Genomic DNA, 22,274 nt, shown 5'->3' on the forward strand with positions numbered 1-22,274 from the left:
ATGTTTCTGCAGCAGAAGAAAAAACTTCCTCTAAATTGACGGTTAGAGCCTGAGGTGCGTGACAGAGATACAGGCGCTGAATTAAGTGCATAAATGACTGACAAACACTTAAACTTATGTGTGAGATAGATCCTGTAAATAATCTTATGAAAATGTTGTGGAAAAGAAGGTTACTATTGCAGCATTCAAACTGGGAAACAGTCAATAGGGTCTGACAGTAAACATTTTGACAACCATATTTTCCGAGTTACTGCATAAAACAAATCTACAATCTACAAAATTCTTACCTAGACAATAATTTAGCTTACAAATCAGTTGATTTTTCCAATTAATATTCCTTTACTTACATGGTAGCCTGCTCTTCTACTCTCTAATTTAGACATTCATTGCTTCAATAGTTATTTTAGTATCTTATTTCATTGCGCATGCTATTAAATTTAAATTTCAGAAGACATTTTCATGGGTGCACCCCAGGATTAACAGGTCAAGAACTCACCCATTGACCAGCAGAAACCGGCTGTAACCAGCAGAGAGCAGATCTGTCGTGGTCAGCCAAAATTAGAACTCTACGTGTTTATTTATTGTTCATTTATCAACACTGTGATGAGGCTTAATCTAATGACTGCGATGTCTGAGCCAGCGGATCATTTCATCAGGACAGGCCGAGGTAACGCTGCTCTGCCCCACGCACTGTACGCAGCGAGCGTCCGCTGAGGCGGGGCTGATCACCTCCGATACTGTCGCTGCCAAACTATAAATACGTCATATCTTAATACACAAACCACATTTTTGAATTCTATGTCCCCAATGACTAATTTCACGCCTCAAATGATCTTAAAACTGCGTTCGGGGACATCACGCGCGCATACAATACTTTCTGGTGCGCACGAGATACTTTCGAGATACTTTTCTGGTGAACACCAGAAACGTTTAGTTTTTTGTTTTTTTTTTCATGTCCCTTTAGGGGCTCCGTACAAATGAAAAATTACAAAAATGGATAAGATTTGATAATCCCATTTCAACCAGTTTTTGACCTGAAAGTTGCGAGTTAAGTAAAGTTAGAAAGATTGGAACTTCTGCAATCAATATTTTGAATCATAGACATGTAGAGAATAAGCTACAACATCGTTTTCATCAAATAGAGCCAGAGCGTAGGGACCGTCTACAAAGTGCAACACCCGAAAAAGAACGTCACCATAACACAGTGTAGTGTCGTCAAACTTTCTGTAAACTTTACTGCATAAAAGCATAAAAATGTGACGGGTCACGTAACTTGCGAGTTATGTGAAGTAAGAAAGATATTTATCAGATTCGAACTTCCATGATCAATGACATTTAAACGAAACACTGTTGAAACACATGCGAGACATATATTTAATTATAGACGTGTAGATAACGAGCTACAACATAATTTTCATCAAAAACAGCTGGAGAAACTACTTTTGATCTCTACGTGCAGTCATCAGTGAGACTAAAGCGCAGGGACTGTCTACACCGGAAAAAAAAGATGTTTAAAAATTCTAATTATTTTATAACTTCACCATTATCCAGTGTAGCGTCATCAAACTTTCTGTAAACTTTACTGCATAAAAGCACAAAAATGTTGCAGGTGCGCTTCGGGGCACGTAAATTGCGTAATCAAAATTGGACAGAATGGGAAATGCTTGTGATCCATCTTTATTTTTCATTTCATGAGAAAAGTTTCTCCAAAAACTAATGTGAAGTATAAAAATAAGTAAAGATTTGAATCAAGAACCTTTTTTTAAACCAGAGATTGACTTTAACTAGCTAACTATATTTTACATGGGTACATAACTGGGGCATACGTTGAAATTGGTGGGTTCAAACTCTTTCATTACATTAAAAACTGTTATTTCTGTTTGTGACTTTGATGATACCAGGGAAAAACAATACATTTGTGTCAGGACAAATGTGCTTTTTTCCCCCCATCTCATATTATTACTGTGTCACCAGTGAAATATGGGATACAACCACACAGAAACGATTATCAGTCATATTGCAGCTTATCGAGATGAAGTAAACATTTTATCTACTCTGGCAAACAAAATCTGATGATGTCTTGCAGGAATGCCCCGGCAGCCGTTTATTAAAACTTCTCCGACAGGCACTGAAGTCATTTTATTATGTAGCTGAGGCAGCAGCTTTGTCGTGCCAGTGTTGACCAGGAAGGATGTGGAGACTCGTCAACTGATGGACAACCAAAGAAGGAAATGGATAAGTCCTGAAAATAAGTAAGGTTTTTTTTTGGTTACCCAGACAAATTTGCAGAATTGTCTTAATTTTTTATATTTATGTTTGTTGGGAGGATTGGGGACGCAGTCTGGAAAGGGTGTAGGGACCTATATATCAAAATGCCTCTGTATGCAAATTAGATAAACCTACAACCAAGTGCCACCATCTCATACATCGCCATACATCGTAGCAGGTCTCACAACTGCCTTGTAGACCTTCCCTTTCACTTTGGCTGCTATTAAAATTATTCATTTACCAAACATCTCTTGCAAATGATTGTCAACCAATTCAAAATGATATTAGGTGTTTAAAGTAGTCGAAATGTGCTCTTTGGGTCATGATGGTTTGCCATCGTTTAGCAAACACTGACATAGATATACTGTATATATATGTATAAACGTGACAGTTTAAAACAAGAAAAGTAAAGTAAAAGCCGACCAGATCAACCATTAGAGCAGATAATTCAGAGAACTGCCCAACAGGACAGTGTCACAGCCGGGGTTGCTATCAATTAATGAGATGTCAACAATTGTTTGATGCTGCATTATTCATGTCAGAACAGTCATAAATAATGGGCTAAGTAAACCAGCAAGACTCACTGGCAGAGGAATTATTTCCCCTGTGTTTCTCCACTGTCTGGAGGTTAAAAGCCCTGAGGAACACAGGGCTTTTAACCTCCAGACAGTGTCATTTTCTCTCTGTCCGGTGACAGCGTTGTCGCTTTCCACAAGAACAAGGTCCCCGAACGGGAGGGACATTAAGGACTTGAGAGACAAGGCGGGCAGAGATGAGGGGGGCTGCAGTGGCAGGATTGTGTTTGTGGAAGATTAAGGCCTTTCAGGATCGAAGGATGATGGATGGACAGGAGTCCTTCATCCATCAGGTCCTGTTTACATCACCTTTAAACAGGCTGGTGTTAGGCCAACTCTCTTCCCCAACCCCCCGGCACTCTCTTAAAGGAACCAGCTGTTGGTTTGACCGCAGCTTTGTCCCGGTGTTCCAGTCATTGCCGTGATGGATCAGTGTATATAGGTACAGTAAGTGACAACGGAGATGTATGGAGCCATTTACCAAAGCTCTCATTCACTTATCTTATATATTTAATGGACTGAGCACCAAGGTACAGAAGCTTGCTTTTTCTAGATATATAGATATCATTATTATTGTACTTTCTTTTTATTGTTTTTTATCGTAATTCTATAGTTATTGCACTTGTTTTTGTACCTGGGGGTTTACATGAGACTATTTAATTATTGACATATTTGAGTAAGTATGGCCGCACTACTGCTTAAGATGTATTCTCTTTTTCTTCATTATGGTTTGCCATTCATAGAGAAGAGTTACATAAATTAGTTATTAAAGTTATTAAAATTATTATTATGGTTCCGGGGAAATCCACGACTTCCCATGTAGACAAACAAAACCAAACAAATACGTCCAATTGGAACGAGGCCCAGATGAGACATCCGCCTCCTTGACCTTCTCACCATTATCAACACCAAGACGCTTTTATCTGATGCTCGCTTCGTCATTTCATGAGCCGTGCGTTTGAAACATGAAGCAGGTTTTTCTTTTTTTGTCAAAGACAATGCTTCCACTGTAGGAATTCAAAGTGGACTGGTGAATAGCACCCACCAGCTCACAAAGCTCACACGGATTTTTCAATCTCTCAAACTGATTCCTAAAGCACGTCCCAGACTCATAAAAATTCCTTTTGAGCACGGTTTATAGAATTTCCTCACATTTATAATGAGCATTTTCTTCCTGTTTTAAACTCTTATTTCAAATGCAGTTTGAAGTCGTTGATACTTCACGGTTTCTCTCTATACGTAAAAACAATGGTTGAAAACTTGTGATTGTCGAGTCAAATCTGGGAGAGAGGAAACTTTTGCGCTAATGTTTTCTGAGAGCTAACAATGAGCCCGAACAAGCACAAACAGTTTATAACATTAAGCTGCGCTGCTTTCATTTACTTTAAAATATTTTCCTTGAAGCCGGGCATGTTTCTTTGAACAGCGACATGAACATGAACAGAAACACAGAAACAGCTTGCGTCTAATATTCTCTTGGTTCAACCCCAAGAGCTGGAAGGAGGTCATTACGGGAGACTCTCTCATCTTCATCTATCTAGGCAAATATGATTTTCCTCCATGTTTCTTTTCTTTTTTCTTTTTTTTTTAAAAAACACTGCTTTCTTGTGATTATATTACACAGATACTATAAATCTTTACCTTCTCCAAAAAAACTGACAGCAAAACAATACATCAAAACGTCCCTTTATCGACTTCTTGCAGCTACATACTCATAAACATTACGAGTGCATGTCTTTCGCTGAAAGGGCCTGAAAGCACTTTTACAGGACACTGCATTATTCAGCCCATTTCTCAGGACGTCGCGTGAACTGAAAACCTTTATACAAATGACGCCAGGATGCTTTTGTATGATTACAATGCACGGCTCGTATCATGCCAGGAAAACACACTGCATGCGATGCAGATATCCCTGCTCAATATTCACCATGAACAAATCATATACCTTGGCTTTTTTTTTACCATTTTGATGGCAAGATGTATCATATCTGCACATGTACCCTTTTGTTATTGCCTTGTGCACATAGTGAATGAAATGTGGCCTTTGTTGCCATTTAACTGAAACTCTATTTATCCCATAGTGTTGAAATGCAACTCATGCTATTCCGTCCACTTGACTGGAAATTATGCATTTTTACATTCATCAAGATCCAAAAAGACAGAAAAAATAAAGTAGAATACCTTTGTCCTGAGAAGGTGAGCAGAGAGGTGAGGTGTATTCTGGGAAACAGTGTCAGGGTACAGGCTGGTACAAAGAGGGAAGTTCATCAACCTTTGAATACAAACAAAGAGTTTTGAGACATAGTGTGAAATGCAGTGGTATTATAAATTCCTTTATAGTCACAGTGTATGTAATTTTGCAGTGGTACATATGAGGTGGAAAGACTACTGACATATTCTACTCAAGTAAAAGTACCACTGTTTTGATAAAATTTTACTTCAGGAAAAGTACTGGACTCAAGTAAAAAATAGCTTGTTTTAATTAGCCGATTCACCTGTCCTCTGTCTAGAGCTGCAATTAACGATTATTAAAAAAACTTTTAATGATTTCTTTGTTATGCGGAGCAAAGCAATGAAGAAAGTATTCGCATTTAAGAAGCCGAAACAATCATAAATCTTGTTTTAATCATGAAAAAAACATAAATCGAATAATTATTTCAGCTCTACCTCTGGTGCGTGAACTGTTTAATTTATTTTATTTATTAAATTATATTATTAAATTGAGGCCAACATTTTTTTTACTCACTAATGAATGTGATTTAATGCCAAGTACAGTATTCCAAAAAAACATACTTATGTAAAATTTAGTAAAAAAAAATAAATACATTTAGTATAATAAATAATATAAGAATAAGTACAAGAAAAATTTAGTAAATGTAATTCATTACTTTCCACGGCTGCATATAGTAAACAGTAGAAACAACAATAATTAAAGGGTTAAAACGTTAAAAGTTATAACAATGGTCAAAATATGCAAAGTTCCGGAATCATCCTTGAAAATATAAAGCATATTTATTATCTGATAGATTGTTCCACCGGTGCCATGGCTTCTGCCATAGAGAGAGAACAACACTCTTTACTATCAAGCATTATGCATCATCAAAATCCTCTTGTCGTGAAATTGGAGGCCGTCTGCTTTTAAGGCCACGCTTGGTAAAGGTCAAGGCAAAAAACCTGTATCGCGCGTACGGCCAGTTCAAAGGTCGACATCAGTTGAGACGGCCTTTCCTCGCAGCAGCTACGAGGACTTGAACGTCGTCTTTAATGCCAGTGAATAGTAAAGTTCACGCAGATCAAGCAGTTAGATGTGTGAATACTGAGAGAGAGAGAGAGAGAGGAGAGATGGGAGGCTGCGCCGTACGTCATCTCTACATTAGGTTGTGATGTGCTATGAGAGTTCATTTGTGGGGAGATGTTAAAAAATGACATTGTATCCCTGAACGCTGGCGGGCGAGGGAAGCTCCCGTCGTCATTCACTTTTATTTTACACCTGCTACTCTTACATCACCACTGAGGAGATTTGTGCAGCATTTCCTCTGTCCAAACCCTTCCTGTTTATTGTGGTTTACCTGATGGATGTGTTTGGGTGTCCTCAGGTCTGCACTCAACACTCAGTAATTGAACCTGTGAGAGAGAGAGAGAGAGGACTTGATTTGCTGGACTCCTGCAGTCCTGGCAGTGTTTGGACAAGCAATGAGGCTCATCAGCTGGAGGCAGAGAGTCGGCCACCAAAAAAGACCCTCTGCCCAGCATGAAATATAGAAAACAGGGGAGGAGAGGTGATGACGCCCTGTGTCAGCTTCGGGGTGAGAGGTCTAGTGATGGAAATCCAACAAAATATTCAACTGCAAGCAGAATAAAACTGGACTAGAGTAAATAAAATATGATAAAACTAAACTACCAGTGAAGAACCACATGCTTCCACGAAAGGGTTAGTACTGTGTGTATATATATATGTGTATATATATATATATATACTTGTTTAGTGTTTTTTTTAACAATTGTCCACGTTTTATTTTTTTCCGACATTTTGCATCGGAAATGTTTTTTGTTGTCAACTATATCATTCTGTGTCATAACAAACACTTTTACTTTGAAATTATGTGAAATATCGTCATGAATAGCATTGGTATCCAGCCAAATTCCCACATTGTTGGGATCTACATTACTGAGAAATAACATTTCAGATATTTTAACATGGAAAGGGATAAATCGAAATTGATGGGAATAATTTCTTTCCTGCTACACATTTAATTTGAAAGATTTTGAAACAAGTGTCTGTCTGTCAAAACCCCACCGTGTTAGCAGCAATGCAGTATATATTATATATATGTACATATTGGAGCATATATGTATTATATATCCTGCATATACTGCATATACTGCATATATACAGGGTCCAGTGATTCTGTTGAGTACAGGCTTGACAACAAAACATCGCATTGGTACTCATAAAGCTGAATATTGCACCTTAACATCACAATAATAATTAAAGCAAGAACGGGTTTCTTATAATGTATCGCTTTACAAGGTACTCTACAGGTATAAATGGCCAAACTATTTCACAAATATAGTAACACGCCAGACAAAACCCAGCAAAATGTGTTTAGGTGATGCTAATGTGACTCACTGGTTAATTCTTTTTACTTCCTCACATAACTTATTTTATTTTCTCAGTAACCACTATGTAATGTTGTATTAAATCAATGAATAACAAACAAATAAAGTAAGAAAAAGAATTAACAAAATGTAGAGATAATTATCAACAGGGAGGGATTTAATCACAATATAGTAGGTGCTAGCAAGCTAATGCTAGCGACCAAACTTAACAAAGCTAGCATTAGCTTGCTAGCTTGGCTACTTGGTTTGCTAAAATGAGATATTAAGCATTGTGACATAAGCAACAAACAGACATTAAGTACAACATCCCCTATTATGAAAATTAAATATATTCAATACACATAAGCACAAGTTGTTGTTGAGTAATATCTGCTTACTCACCTGAAGCTTTCAGTTACCAGTGGGAGTAATGTTAGCATCAGGCTAACAACTGCTGACTCACTGTCCTCTGAAGTGGCTGTCGATTGAAGGCCAGGCTGTTGAAAACAATCAAAAAGTGTCACTATCTTGCTTTTCATTTCTACGTTATGTTATATATATATACTAGGCTATGTTTATAACTGTGATGCATTATCGTGTAGTGCTATTCAAGTACTACAAAAAATTACAACAGCATGGGTTGCCAGACCACCAGCGTAAATTACCCACAAAATCAGAACAGACATTATTATATAACTATAACTAGTTTTCTCATGAAAATGACTGAAATTGTCAATTATGATGTTAAGTTCTTTCAATAAACACTGCATATACATATCCTTGCGTATTTTTAAATGGTTATATGGAAATCCTGGTACTTTCAGTGGGTATAATGTGTATATACTGTAGGCTACCTGTATTTAATGTCGACTAGTGCTTCCCAAACACTGGGTCAGGGCCCCACAAATGTGTCACAGGGGATTTTTTTCGGGTCCCCAAACAACCTTTTAGTCAATATTTATGTGCTTTAGACACTGTGCGCGAAAGACATCATGGTTGCAATGGTCGCAAGTTCGACTCCACCCCTGGCTGGTTGTACTCAATTCCATTGTAAGTCGCTTTGGATAAAAGCGTCTGCTAAATGACATGTAATGTAATAAAAAATCCATAAAAATATTGGTGGTTGTGGGTTCAATACCCGCCTCTGCTCTTTTACATCCTTGGGCAAGGCACCAAACCCCACGTTACTGTGAATGGGTATGAAAGATGAGTGATAGAGTAAAGCAGCTTTGAGTGGTCATCAAGACTAGAAGTGACTAAAAGTGCCACATAAATACAGACCATTTGTTCACCAATTCAAAATGGTATTATGGGCTCTACATGATGCACAAATTTGCTCTTGTCGCAATTTATATGGGACATGGACGATGCCACTGTGTCCGACGTAGAATCACCCAACCCATGGCAAACATTAGCAACACTCACCTGCACCGGCCTCATATAAACCCATCACATCAAATCGCTTGGCACATAAGAGAGGTGGATTTACTTTGTAGCTTATTATTGTTTACTCTCACCGTCTGGGACAGATCCCAAAGAAACTGGGGGTGAGGTTTACAGCAGTGATATGGATCTGTGGTATCATACTCACCGCTGGGAGGGATTATGACACATCACAGTCGCACTAATGACCTAATTATGAAGCGTTGGCACTGGAGGATTCTCACCATCATTTAAAAGTTAATCTTACTTTCTTTTTTTTCTTTTTTAATATTATTATTATTCATTCGCCAGAGTAATAGGGATATATTTTAAATCCATACACACACACAAATGAGGTCCCACATTTAATAGTTTACCGAAACCTATGAGGCGCAGTCACTATCTAGAATTCCACTCAAGTGAAACATTTGCTGCTCTTCAGGAAAATTAAGCCACGGGGGTACAGAGAGGTGGAAAGCGGGAGGAAATGAAATAAAAAGAAAAGTGGAAGAAGAAGACGGAAAAAGGGGGGTTAAAATATAACGTGACAACAAAAGCATGGAAATTCCTATCTGGAGGACAGTAATAGTTTTTAGATTGATAACCATGTGCAGATTACAGTCTCTCAAATCCCCTATGGAGCCTATAATACTTCCTATTTCTCCATGATGTATAAATCAGTAATATGCAGTTCAGACAGACAGGAAGTCAAGTACTAATAATAATAATAATAATAATAACAATAATAACTATGCTGCTCAATAACAGTCATTAAGAGGGCAATGTACTCAACTGGGCACGCACATCAGATCCCATCACAGCCGAGCGGACAAGAGAGAAAAGGAGACGACGTGCACCTCGGCAGGATTCCCCCCCCCACGCCATCAAACTTGAATCAAGGACGGAGAAAGGGCGGAGAAATTTCTCCACCTGCTGACAAAGGGGAAAAGATGATCACTCTAAATGCCCAGCACTAAATCTTTCACACTTGTCAAGTCCACTTTGTTCCCGTTGCCAGAGTTGACCCCTTCTCTCTCTCTCTCTCTCCCTCTCTCTCTCCCTCTCTCTCTCTCTCTCTCCATCAGCAGGGAACTGGCCTTGGTCGACCGGGAGGGAGGGAAACACGGTGGAGAGGAAAGGCCGAGACACCAGCTAAATTTATATTGTACGCCGGTGCCTTCTGCCCTCAAATCATCCCAACATATTGCAGAGCTGAGTTAAGGACACACATAACATGCCAGCGTACACAGAGTCAGTATCTTATGGCGCATTTCCGTGATACAGTTTTAGCAAGGCTCAACTCTACTCTGCTCGACTCGACTCGTTTTCTTTTGCTTTGGATCAGTACCTGGTACCCGGCGCTTTTTTGGTACGTGCTCTGACAAGGTTTCAAACCATCTGAGCAGATACTAAGGTCGTTTTCACAAATGATCGTCTCTGCTAGACTGTATGATTGGGGACTCGGTTCAATTGAGGGGTTGCATTTCAACATTCAGCCGGTCCGAGTTTGCTTTCACACTTTTCACATTTTGAATAACATATTCCCCTCCTCACCTGAGGCGGCGCTGTGTCAAGAATTACTGAAGGAGAAGACAAGACAAACAATGAACAAGAAAACTGGCTCGTCTCTTGGTTAATGCAGGACAACTCAGAGCAAAACGTAGAGCTGCATCGTCTAGCGGAGAATATTAGGTGCGAAAACGACCAGAAATGTGACGCCAAATCCAAACTGAGAGTTCTTGAGGACGACTCCACAACACACCCTTGCTTTTCATAACGTGCTTGTAAATTTAATCTGGATTTTTTTTTATATATATATGTTTTCTGTAAACTGTGTAAACATTTAACACAGTAATGTCAACCTATAATAGATAGAATAAGAATAAAACCTGCCACAATGGTGATATTCTTTGTGTACATATATATACCATTATTATTATTTTTTTGATAAGTGCAACCTTTTATCAGCAACACAGTGAGATATTTGGCAAATGTTAGCTCCCATTTTCTGAAATGATATCCCAACAACTGTTACACACATGGGTGGACGTGTGATTGTCACAGGGTTAGATAGCTCACACAAATGAAAAATAAAACCTCTGAAGCATGTGAGATGCAGTCGTCAGGCGCTCGGCAGCAGCAGCAGCAGCACAGGAGACCATTTCAATTCAAATTTATACCAGGGATGGAAGCAGAAGAGCTGCAGGTAGGTGAGATGTAAAATGGTAAGTGGGTCACGACGATTCGAGGTCCTCACACGTCTGAAAAGGTCAGTGAACCTTTTTTTTTTTTTTTGAACAACAACATAATTGCAAATGGATTCCTGTTTCCCACGTTCCGTGCAGCTTCGGTATCAAAGGAGAGCGTTTTATGGACCGACACTGTCTCCTACTTAGACAGCTAATTAATTACAAACAGACCCCAGGTAAGTATTGTCTAATTTGAAAGGGGGGCTGACTTTACAAGCTCTCTGAGGAGCTTGTTCACATTTAATGTTCCACAGCCGAGAGCCGCTTCCACCAACTACCACTACCACCACTTCATGGAACATTTCCAACAGATTTAAAGCTGACCTGTGCAAATGTAACTGTGAGATTTCTCTTTTAAGCCTGGTAGTTCATTAGCTCATTGACAAATGGGATATTATGTTTTTTGGAAAAAGAGCGCCCTTTAAGCACCGGGAACTACATATAAGGACATGATCTGCTTTTTTTAATCTACTTCATGCCCCTCAAAATTACTTTAAAAGCTGTGGTTATTATGACAGGCCAGTATGTGTATAGAGAATTGCGCACCGTGTACAGACTCCCAACACAAGAATATGGTTTCTCCAAGGGTGGAATTTCCAAAAAATAGTGTTATAGCGCTCCCAAAATGCTAATTCCATATGGATTATAAGACGATAGGACACAAACCGTTTGCAGATTCTTTAAATTTACCAGATTCCGACACTAGACTTAAGGTAATAATAATTCTTTTTTGAGTCTGCACCAAATGTGCTGCCGCCAAATCTGCCCAGCAGATATTGAGATATTTCAGTGGATTCATTCACTTCAATTAAAATAATTAGAGTTAAAGGTAGGTAAAGCAGCATGTTTTTGTCATTTATGATCAACAATTGCACAATAACTTTTCACGTTAGTGTAAATCAAGTGTTTTTGGAGAAAGTATTAGACCTCTGAATTGAAGCCAATGCGTAGAGTGATTATGTGAATTTCTATTATATGTGATTTTCATTTTCAAGTAATTTTTGAGCAAATAAAAAAACTTTTCAGACTAGTTTGAAAGAATATAAAGCGAACTGTGAGTCAAATAACTATTGATAAAGACCAAGGTATGAAGAACACCTCATTTAGACTTAATTAAGTGTCATATGCACCTAATAAAGTGGCAAATTAATGTAGTGTATAGGGATTTGGGGGAAATACTGCATTTATGCCAAGAGACCACACTTTTTCCAATCAAGATAAGGCCGTTTTCTGTCTCACTTAACTAAGTTGTCAGCATTGTAATAATTATTAAGATGTCAAGTCTTAAAAATAAAATCTGTAAAGAATTGACGTTAGTGACTTGAATTGCCCGCAGACTTGAGCTCCCGTCCTGAGGTAAATTCAAAATGCAGTCGTATCTACAGCAGTCACTTCTGCGGACGAGCAGATTAATCTTTCTTTTTTTATCGCTGCACAGTAAGTGATAAGGGTAAGAGGGGTTTATCCGTGTCGAACTGATAAAAAAAAAAGGTGAACACTGATGACTTGTTATGACAGGAAACCAGCACAGGAAGTGGAAATACTGTAATTTAACAGACATTGGCACTGACAACACCAATGACCCACATTATGTTCTATGTCAATGTACAAGTACAGTAAAAGTAACAGATTACAACCTTAACTGCTGCAGCAACACCCATGCCCCGCCAAAATAAAGCTCAAACTGTCTGGTGGCACCTGATTTTTTTTAACATTTTGATGCACTGGAACCAGAAGTACCTAACTATAGTTATTACCACCTATTATAAGCATAGACGGTAGAGCGTCTGATCCTGCATATGCATATCAAATTTCATTCAAATCTGAAATCCAATTTCTGATATAGATATATGATATAATACATGCTATATTATATCACAGTATGCATACAGTCCATACTGGGCTTTGCTGTATTGTGAAATTTTAACTAGGTCCAAATATTTAAGATTATTTGCGTGATTCCCATTTGCCGGATTTGCATTAATGGTGACACCCCCCACACACACACACCTTTATACAGTGCAAATGTCTTGCTCAAGGACACATTCGCATGCAGACTAGCGAGGCCGGGAATCAAACCCACAACCCTGAGTCATAAATCAATAATTTTAACGCATAAATATTGACTAAAAGGTTGTTTCTGTTGGCCCCGAACCCCAGTGTTTGCACACAAATGACCTTCCAGTTGAAAGACATCTCGCTCAACCACCACTCCACCGTTGTACGTATAAAATACTTTTAAAGTTACACGTAATAAACTTATTGATGGTTTACCAACATCTTGCAAAGATGGCAGGACATAATAAATAAAAAGATTCTGTTGCCAGGTTCTAATTAAAAAAATCCCTCTTCTTATTCATAACACTGTCATTTTAAAATATTGGTAATCCATTAAGAAGTGACATTCTTTTTTTTTCTTTTTCATTTTTTCATCTAATAAGAAGACATTAAAAAAAACCTTTTCTATTTATTTATTTATTTATGGTTTTTAATAATGCATCTAGTCTGCGGCCGTACACATTAAAACACTGGTAATAAATGGGTTTTGGCTCAGACGCCAAACTCTCTCTCCCTCTCATTAGGCGAGAGATCGTAACAGCTCGTTGGAGGTGGACTCCTCAAAGTAAAATGTGGATTCAAACACACACAGTTTGTCCTAAAGTGACCTGGAATTTGTCCGCAAATGATTTGAATTAGATAAGACGTACTTTGTTATTACTCGGTTTTTGAATAATATCACGATACAACGATTCTGTGATACTCGCAAGACAATCACAGAGCGATACATCGAGATATCTGTCAAAGTGAAGAAAACAAAACGTCCTCTTAACGTAGTTTTCTCCACCATTATCCCACTGTAAACTCCCTCTTCTTCAGCCAGGTAACTCCCGCCCAAGTTTCATCTCATTCATTTGAGCAGTGCGACCGTGAGGAGACACGAAGTAGTGACATCCGGCGAGTGTTGATCAAAATATTGATATTTTTCAATACATATGAACTAAATATCTCAGAGTGAAACAAGTGAAACTTTTAAAGTTTCATCAGATAAATTTGACATTTTCGTGAAATTTCAGAGCAAGAAAACACACATTTGGATGAAGATATAAAAAAAATAGAAAAAACTGTTGAAAATGTTGGTTCTACATCAAGAACTATAAGAAACCAATACAACTTTTTTAAGATTAAGAAGATTATAATCTACAACAAACTGTAAAGGAGTGAAAAATAAATCAAAAAAGATTAATGTTTTTAAAAGGCAAAAGAAGAATTCAAATAAGAAATAAAGAGAAAACTGTGCACCTGCTTATAGTTATTACCATTTTATGTAATCACATTAAATCTCAATTGCCGGCATTTCATACAACGTGATCTGGCTCCCAATGAAAGTTAGTCTGACGGTAGAGCGTCTAATCCTGCATACACGTACCAAATATCGCCCAAATCCGAAATCCGAGTTCTGACATTCTGTCTAAGTTCTGCCCGTTGTAAGCAAACGTGATTTCTTGAAAATTAGATGAGAAGTCAACAAAAAATATAAACTTTAAGATCGTTAAAATTGTTCAAAGAAGTGAAGATAAGTAAATAAAGACTACATATGGAAAGCAATAGAGGTATTAAACATGTAAAAAGAAAAAAGAAAAATGTTTAAGAAAAGTAGAGTTAAATGCAGGTGGAGTGGGAAATGCTGAGCTGCGGTGATCAGCTTCATTCATTCACTTCATTCTCCCCTGGTAAAAGTGTTCATTAAAACCTAAATCACTCTGGAAGTCAAATCAAATATCACACAGCCATCAGTCCTGTAATGTGCTGCAGAGGACTCCCGAGATACGCAGTAGACGTAACCTTGGACACACTTTATTACTCCTTCTGGAGACGGCGATGGATAGAAAATAATAGTAATAATATTAACTAGGACAAGTTAGTTCAAATACCATTGGTGCGAAATGGCCAAAATCCCCTCCGATTTTGACATTCAATCCAAGATGGCGACCTTCCTGTAGGATTCAATGGAAAGTTGACTGTTCTAACCTAATGAACGCGTGTACCAAGTTGCGTTCATGTACGTTAAACCCAACAGCAGATGACCTAATAGAGGTTTTTTTTGCAGCAGTTTTGAACCCCGCCCACTTCCAATTTTTGACGCACATTCCCTGAATCACTTTCAGATGTACATGTTATACCTGAAATACGTGAGTTTTGGGGTATGTTCAGGCCCTCAAAAATGCGATTCATTTCGAGGAAAAATAATAATAAGAAGAAGAACAACTCCTTGGGTTTCAATAGGGTTCTATGCACCTTGTGCTCGAACACTAATTATAATTTGAGAAAACGTCCCTACTGAAGAACATTATCTGTCCACCACCGTAAAACTCTGCGAAACAAAACAGCATTAAGTCCAACAAATAAGCCGTTATCATAGATTTGCTTTTAACACACTCTCAGTATTAAAACAAAAGGATTGTCTCCTCAAACATTCTTCATCTCCCACAGTGAATAGATGAAATGAGGCAGCTGTCTTTGGAAAAAAAAAACATGAAAGGGAAGAAAGAAAAGAAGAAAAATTCATATTTTCCCAGAATGTTCAAATGTTGACCAAGCGGAAAAAAACTAAACATAGATGCTGCTATTTACATTTTTTATTTTTCCCCACAGTTTTATTGTTGCTAATCTAAAGGAAGCGGTGCGGGGACTCTTGAATCCTGCAGGAGAAAACCCTTTCATAACTAAGAAAAGGTGTGGCAGTATCTCGTTCCACAGGCGGCAATTAAGGTGCCGGGAGATAACGGAATAGACAAAACAACGTGTGATAATGAGACACCACATGGATTCATATGGGAGGCAAACAGACCAAAAGAACACATACATATCTTTGATCGCATGGAACTGACTGAAAAAAAATTATCTTTTTCTACATCTGTACACGTGTGCAGTGATTTCCAGTAAAGCTAATTATTTCTGCTCAGTGACCGTCTGATCCAGTCATTATATCTATCGCTCAACGGAGGGAAGCTATAGAAATCAAGTGTCCAATGATTATTCGAGTGTAAAGATCCCCCATTAAAGTCCAGTTTACAGGGAAATTGTACATAATTATATGTATGTACTGGCAGCATTATCATTAAATACATACGACAGAGGACAATATTGTTGAATTTGAGTCTCCGTTGCCTATAAATAAAAAAAAAAAGATAATGTATCACGTAAATGTCCAGTACGGTGGCCTTTATATATCAGAAAGGATGCAAAAACAACTCTTTCCAGGACCACTCTTTCACTTGCTTAATGTTATTCATTCAATCATACGTTGGGTTTATGTTGCCGAAGACACGTCTCTTTGACATGCTATGGAAACATGGCGGGGCAACACAAGAAGGTGGCCTCCATGAAGCAAGGGCCTCGCGTAAAATACAAATAACCAAAACCAAATGATTTCCATTCAAAAGCCGTTACATACTTTTACAAACACACATCATGGATAGTAGATGGAAATGGATATTTTGATCAAAAAGGACAAACATGTTTTGATTAATGCAGTACTAACTTTATCTTAATACTAAGATAAATAGAAGTTAATTGAAGTTAAGTAAAGTGGGGTTTTCTTTACTCAGCAACGCCATAAGAATAGAAAACCGTGGTTATTGGTTCACTAATTCACGGTACGTATGAAGCAAAATCTTCACGACAAATGATCTATAATAAAAGTTCAGTATTGTTCCATTCTAATGATTTAGCTTAATTACCTTAGCATAACATGGTGTCTGTCTATCTATCTATCTATCTATCTATCTATCTATCTATCTATCTATCTATCTATCTATCTATCTATCTATCTATCTATCTATCTATCTATCTATCTATCTATCTATCTATCTATCCATCCACCTACCTAACTCTACCTACCTTCCTAACTAACTAACTACCCACCTACCTACCCACCTAAACAAACCACTTCAGCTCACCTCTCCATCTGACTTTCACCAAAAGCACTGACAGGCACGTTCTCTATTATGTCAAACTATAACAATGTTAAGAGCAAATTCACTTAAAAGCAGGAAAGAGAAGCTGCCGAATGCTGAAAAAGCAAAGTTAAGATCAAGAGTGAACTGACCATCTGTTCAGTTAAGAGGATGAAAACTGCCGGCTTTCCCGTTCCGTCTACAGTCAGAAAGACAAACCTAAGAATTCAATAACAAGGTGATGTGACGATTGACGTGACACATTAGGTTCCACTTAGATGAACAGAGTAGTGTTGACTCAATTAATAGTGAGTATGAGTCAACAGCTCAGTTTATTTTAAAGCAGAGTCAAGGTTACAACGTTGTTTCGGCGCAGATGCTTTGGGGGAAAAAGGCAGATTTAACACTACAGAAGGTAGATGTAATACTATCAACGGTTTTTCGGATTGATAGAAGACAGACTGATGAAATATCCAGAGGAAAATGATTGTACATGACGGCAGCTGGCATGAATGACTTCCTGAACTGAAGAGAGACATTCCAAACGGAGAGGACTGTGTTGTCTGACCAGCAGGTGGTCGAGCAGATGTCCTCTATGATGTCCAAGCCAACGGTTGCCAAACTAGGGGTCACGAGAATCTGAGCTGAGGGTCACAAATCTATTTCCACAAATCAAATAAAATGTTGCAAGAACAAATGCCCAATGGTTGAATGCCAATGCTCATGTAACAAACCCACTGGCTAATAAGGAATTAAAATGTAAGTAATTTGCATCTCTGTGAGTCCGACTGAACATGTGTTCCAGATTTGAAATGATTCCATGGAGGTGCTCCTTCTGATATTCTGTTTACGTAGCCAAAACAATTGATATTTGAGGTCACAGTGACCTTGAACTTTGACCACCAAAATCCAATCAATTCATCTTTATCTAAAGAGATTGAGTAACTACAGTATGTTCATGACATATCAGGTCAAAGTAACCTTGACATAACAGCAACCACCTAAATCTAATCAGTTCATCCTTTAAGTCCGAGTGAACATTTATGCAACAACCTTCCTCATATACTGAATTCAAGGCAAAAAATAATAAGTATTCATGAGGCAACAACGCCCTTGGATTTTGAGGACCAAAATTAAATGAGTTAATCCTGAAAGTGAATGTTTGGGTGACATTTGAAAGGATTCTCTCAAGACCTTGACTTTTGACCACTTAAATCTCAATTTATCCTCAAGTCCAAGTGAAGTTTTGTGCCAAATGTGAAAAGGTTTTCTCAAGTAGCTTGCGAGAAACCAAATATACAAGGCAAAAGAAAAAAAACCTTTGTCAAGTGACCTGACATGAAACCAAAATGGAATCAGCTCCTCTTTGGAGTCCCAGTAGATGTTTGGGCAACATTTGACAAAAAGGATTGCCGCAGGTCATTCCTGAGATACTGCAATCAGAATCTACAAAAACGGTGATATCTGAGGTTACGGTAACCTTGACGTTTGACCATGACAAGTGAACATTTGAGTCAAATTCATGAGCAACATTGACCTTTTTGACCAATAACATCTCAATTTATCCTGAGGTCTAAGTTCATTTCTTTTTTGTCAAATGTGAAAAGAAACAATTATATGAAGCAAAACAAAGCTTTGTTAAGTCCCAAATATTTACCACCAAAATCATTTGAAATTCTAAGTAGATTTTGGAATTTTAAGTAGATTTTAGAATTATGAGTAGATTTTAAAACTATAAGTAGATTTTGGAATTTTAAGTAGAATTTAGAACTATAAGTAGATTTTGGAACTACTGTATATGTAGATTTTGGAATTATAAGTGGGATTTTTAAGTCTTTTTTAACTGATCTACAGTTGAAGATTGTTGGCTTTGATTCTTGTGTTAAATGTGAGAGTATTCCCTGAAGACATTCTTGAGATATCACAGTCCCAGGATCAATTAACAGAGAGCACAAAGTTGATCTGCTGGATTTAATGACATCTCAAACTACGTCAGCAGCAGCTCTGCGTGGGATATGAACCTCCAACAGCACACGTGAGAGCAAATCTCTCACAGATAATATGTTTATAGACTCACCGCCCGACACGTCTGGACTACAGAGACACCTGGTGACGTGTCATCATTTCTCTTCTTATTGCTCTGCCTGCAGTCTCTGTTGGCCGGTACACTCTAACAGCGGATAAAGGTCAAGTTGGAAGTGTGGAATACGTCCGTGCAGCCATGTCTCAATAAAGCCCCGTAAATGCTTATTCCTCCATATTCCCGATGGGTCTTTAGTCAGTGCACAGAGCTCATACATTTATATTCTCCAGAGACTTTACATTTTCCATAACGACAGAGGAATGAAAGTTTATTCTCTCTTCTCCAGCTCATTTCTGAGCGGGTATTTGGGCCTCGCTGTGAGCACTGTATGCATTTGAAAGCACAAATAGCTAAATGTAAAGTTAACCAATGTTCTTGCTTTTTGTTTTGGCATGACTACTCTGGTAGGTAAGTAGGTGGGTTTCCATCCATTGTTTCTATGCGCATTTTCAATTTGCCCATTATAAAAGTAGCAAACTCACACAAGTTGAAAAAGCTTTAAAAATATCTCATAAAAGTGTTTACGCTTGAGGGAAGGGATGAGTATTGGTGTGATATTGGTCAAAATCAACTGGATAAGTTTTTGAAATAGCTTGGCACAAATGTGTCCATCTCCATAGTTTTAAAAGGTCTGAAATGACTGAAATGTATCAGTAACGGTACGTACTATACTTTGATATTGATATTGGACAATGGAAAACGTGTTATCATGCCACCCACACCTGAAGGAGGTGGAAAAGGTTCAGCGAATAAAGAATGACATTAAGAAACCACATGCAAATGGCGACAGAGACGAAGAAGAGGACGTTTATGAGGACTGAACTACGACTTTCCTCATATTAGTGCAAAAAGCAACTCTAACAGCAATTATAATAGAGGGAACCAGCAGTGTAACACCACCATGTATCAACAGCTACCCTCTGCTTATCTCGGTGAACAAACTCTTAATATTAACAGACACAGAAATCAATGAAAACAAAGATAAACTAGGATGCCCTATTCAAAATGGCAGACTTCATGTTGAGTTGAGGCCACGGTCCCAATGGACTTTTTTGTTCGTCTTGGGCGATAACAAGTTTCCACCAACTTTCGTGAAATTCGGTGCAACTTAATTTTGGCTCGCTCCAACCACATTTCACCTTAGGAGGGCGCTATAGAGCCCTGGTGCCACACACAGGTTTGAGCACTATGATAATATCGCATTTTTGTTACTATAGCAGATCTGCGATTAATGAGTGTTTAGTTTAGTGAAGTAAAAGTTATCAAATATCAAAATAATGATATTTAAGATGCTATTTCAAAAGCAAAAGTGTCTTTGATTATTTAACAATGACCAGTTCACCATATTGACATATATATATATACTGTTAAATGACTCTATTAACTTAAATCTCTAAAAACACACAGAAATAACTTGTTATACGTTGATATTAAGTGGCGGACCGCATGAAATAGAGTGGAGGGCTGCATGTTGCCTCTGCTGTAGAAGAGTGTTGACTTAACCTGACAACAGAAAATGTATGTAACATAGAACAGAACTAATGTTGCACTTTGTGTCATAATGTAAAATTCCAAAAAAAAAGGATTGTTTTTTGCGATTGCTGGCTTTTATTTTGGAAAGGAAATGACCTGTATTTAAGGTGATTTTATTGTTTTAATGTGATTTGTTAATGAGATTAAACAAACTGGTGTGAAATGGGTGAACCACAAACTGCAGTCCACAAAGAACTGTGGGGGTTTTGTCGAGCCCCTTCACCCTCAGTGTGTGTATACGGGAAAAACTAAGTGTATCTGGAAGAGCAGAACTGAACATTTCCTCATGTGTCAAACAGATGTAGCTCCTTGAAGGCTGGCTCGGTGAAACTTACGAAAAACGAACACACTGAAGGACATCTGGGCCGAACACGGCAGCGACGATGGGCACGTTGGCGGCTGCTGGCACTGAACTGGTGACCTTTTTGTTTTTATATGGTCTCCAAAAACCACTGGGCCAACCTGACAGCCTTGAATGTTCCTTGGCTGTGGCCCGGCTCGCCTGGTGACATTCAAGCTGCTCCCCAGAGACGCTCGCTTGGCTCCCGGCTCTGCGTTTTTACAAGGTCCCACAGTCTCAGGCAGAGCACAGGCAGGTGGGGGATAATAATTAAGTATGATTACTAGACATTAATCCATCCATAAGGTGACAGCCACAGCTGCCACAACTTTTACAGCTGCCACAGTGATATAGAGGGCTTTCGGGTGACTTAATGCGGACATAATGGACGTCAGCGAACAACTTGTTTGGTTATTGTGTCAACACTTGGGTTATTCATCATGAATTAGCTCGTCTTTGCCTCCGGGCTCCTTTGAGGAGGGAGATTTACTTGTGTTATTTGTGACATGGTGACAGGAAATTTAACTTTGAAGGTCCAGTATGGAACACTTAGTTTAGTTTATTAGTACAAAATAAGCGCTTGTTTAAATGTATAATGACTCAAACTTAGGTTTTTGTAGCCTTTTATTTGGTCTATCTTTATGAACGCTGCTATCATGGTCTTTGTTTCTACGGCAGCCCGAGTGGACAAAAAAGTCAGAGTAAGCGATTTGTGTTTTGAAGCAGAGGCTTAGCACGTGAACGAAGAATAAAGTCGTCCTTTCTTTAACGCAAAGACCAACAGGAAGTTACCAAAACGCTAGCCAAAACAATTGAGCTCAATTAGTTCTGTTAGGTAGCCAGTAAGCTAGCTGTTTCATCCAAACGTTATGCTAAGTTATACGAACTAAAAACTTAAACATAGCCTACAATTTAAGTGGTAGCTTTTTGGTCAAATTACAAATTATGTTGAAGTTTTCAGATGAGAATTTCAAAGTTGACCACATTATATTTGTGTTTTTTTTTTTTTTGCTAAATGTTAGCAAAAAAGATGAAATCCCTAAGTGGACTTAGATTCTGCTAGGTAGCTAGTTATGCTTCTTCTTTTACCATGGCTTTTCAAGATCTACACTAAGCTAAGCTAACTGGCTCTCTTATTTTGGTGATTATGGGTGATAATATTTCTTAAATTGCCATTTTATGTGGTAATTTTTTTTTGCTTTTTGGCAAAAATTACAAATTAAAACACATTAAATGAAAAATCACAAT

General features: G+C 38.1%; 1 long non-coding RNA gene across 1 annotated transcript; it reads right to left on the minus strand.

Annotated features, from left to right (window-relative positions):
* Positions 1–2,179: 2,179 nt before the first annotated feature.
* On the minus strand, positions 2,180–7,891 carry LOC131467832 (uncharacterized). The gene is made up of 4 exons (XR_009241658.1): positions 7,845–7,891; positions 6,413–6,467; positions 5,025–5,115; positions 2,180–2,242 (listed from the first exon to the last, which is right to left on the minus strand). It is a non-coding gene; the product is annotated as an uncharacterized LOC131467832 (long non-coding RNA).
* Between the last annotated feature and the right edge of the window lie 14,383 nt (positions 7,892–22,274).

Source organism: Solea solea, chromosome 1 (assembly GCF_958295425.1).
Source record: "Solea solea chromosome 1, fSolSol10.1, whole genome shotgun sequence".
Taxonomy (NCBI): Eukaryota; Metazoa; Chordata; class Actinopteri; order Pleuronectiformes; family Soleidae; genus Solea; species Solea solea.